We start from the raw sequence: 2195 nt of genomic DNA on the forward strand, positions 1-2195 counted from the left end.
GAGGGCAACACCGACAACGGTAACACACCATTAGACATTTTCTGCAGGACGGGAAGCGTGGAGGAGAGGGATACTGTGAAAGAGAAAGAGAGAGCTGTGGTGGGTGTTGTGGCTGGCTAAGGACACCCGGCGAGAATAAAAAAGATTCGAGCGAGCTAGAGGACGGTGTGTTTTCTTTGCCGGAAAATGAATGTTAGGCCGTGAGGGGGAAAGACTCGAGAGGGGGGTGGGGGAATGAAAAGACTGCTGCTGGTGGCGGTGGGGACGAAAGGAGTAAAAACTGAAGGTCGGTGGGAGGTAAGAAAGCGAGATGGATATCAAGGGAGCGTGTCAGGATTGGGAAAAAAAAAGGCAGGATGAGGAAAAGGAGGGGAGCCTATTTGTAAAGCTAAAGGCCGAGCTGGGAGAAGCCGAGTCGCGGCGGAGCAGCACCGCAGCCGGTGACGAGCGGCCGCTTGTGCTGCCTCGCATGTCTTCTGCAGGCAGGGACTCGGCGCTGAGCCACACACAAGCTGTCGCCTGTCGCTGCCAAGCGGCGTCTGGGTGGGTACCGTGTTTGCACACGAGGGGGTAGTTTGAGTTACAGTCGCGGGGGTTCGCGTCTGACACGTCTTAGTTGCATATGCTTAGCGTCGCGGTGCTCGGTTACAGGTACGTGACAATGCACCCCAACTGCGTGACGGAGACTCGCCATGGCGGGAGCGTGCCGGATGTGTCCGCTGAAATGGTTTTGGCTCATCGTCAAGGTGACGGTTGCTGTGTTACCTGTCACTGTGGCTGTTTTGTCTGGTTCCCTGTCCAATAAGAACATCTGTGGATCCGAGGGCCGGTGCCAAATCAGAGTGAACCACTGTGCCAACGAGAGTGAAAAGCCAACAATAATCAAGAAGGTTAAAAAGTTTTTTAAATATTCAGGAAAAACGGTGTTACCTGGTGACAAATTATAAAGGGTCCTGTTTTCTCAAGAATAGGAAGAAATGTACCAGCAACATGTATGTGCAAGTTCAAGCTCATTTTCAGTGGAAAATACTACTTTGTGTCAAGACAAAGCAGAAAGAGGTTATAATAACTTTTTTAATAAATTTGCTGCAGCCCAGTGTTATGCTATCTGGTTAATATTATCAGTCTGATGTGTTCTATCTGCAGATTTATTCAGTAACATAATTTTCAACATCTATCACATCTCTCTCTCTCTCCACAGACTGACATTCTTAAAAGAATCTGCCATGGGCAAATGAAAGAGCAAAAAAAAAACTGTCCACCATCTGAGCAGAGGGCTGAAGAAAATAGTTTTATTTAAAACAAGTATCAGAGCACATGGGGAATTTGGATAACACATCACAACCCAAACTGGTGCCAAGAAAAGCAGGACTTTTGGTGCATTTAAAGTGCAATTGTAACATATTGCAAACTATTTTACTAGGTCAAAGGTCAGCAAGCAACCTGCGGCTGCAAAGCTCGTATTTGGCTCTTTGACTGCTTCATACTTGTGCCTCTGAGGCAGAATGTCAAATTAGCCACAGCTCAGAAACAAGCACTGTATTAGTAAATTATGTTTTTAACCTATTGCACTTTGATTTTAAACCAGCTGATCTTTGACCTCAGGAAATCACTGACTACTTTTAGCCATTGTGTTATAGATGTGATTCTAAAAAAAATGTTAGTCAGTTTCAATATTTGTACTTATCAGTCAGTGACCAGGTATGAGCCTCTTCCATTATTTCCAGTTAAAAGTACATCAATAACAAGTCGGTCAAGTCTGCACTCAGGACCATGCCGATGATATCATCCCCAGTTCATAACACTGAATGAAACAGGATGCTGTTTGGCCAGAGCCAAGTATTAGCAATATTCTACTTTATCATAGCATGTCTCATTCTCATCTCTCAGTCCCTGTCACCACTGTATGCTCTGCCAATTCACTGGATAAGGTGACAAGTGCTCTTTGTGGCAGATCCTTTGGTACTGGAAGGGAATGACACCATTTAAAAATTAATAAACATTAAAAACAACATTAAATATGTGGGGAACCTGAAATTATTTCACACCAGCAACAACATTTCTGTGTGAGTTTCTATGCTCACGCTGTTTTTTTTGTGCAGGTTCCCTCTGGGTGTTCTGCTTTCCTCCCCTGCCCTGTCCCCATCATGCTCCAAGGCAGTTCTGGCAGCCATGACGCTGATTAGCAGGGCCGG

At 45.6% G+C, this 2195-nt stretch overlaps 1 long non-coding RNA gene across 1 annotated transcript; it reads left to right on the forward strand.

Annotated features, from left to right (window-relative positions):
• Positions 1 to 301: 301 nt before the first annotated feature.
• LOC114768453 (uncharacterized) lies at positions 302 to 1891 on the forward strand. Its single transcript, XR_003743060.1, has 3 exons — positions 302 to 890; positions 972 to 1059; positions 1202 to 1891. It is a non-coding gene; the product is annotated as an uncharacterized LOC114768453 (long non-coding RNA).
• Positions 1892 to 2195: the final 304 nt, after the last annotated feature.

The sequence above is a fragment of the Denticeps clupeoides genome, chromosome 18, assembly GCF_900700375.1.
Source record: "Denticeps clupeoides chromosome 18, fDenClu1.1, whole genome shotgun sequence".
Taxonomy (NCBI): domain Eukaryota; kingdom Metazoa; phylum Chordata; class Actinopteri; order Clupeiformes; family Denticipitidae; genus Denticeps; species Denticeps clupeoides.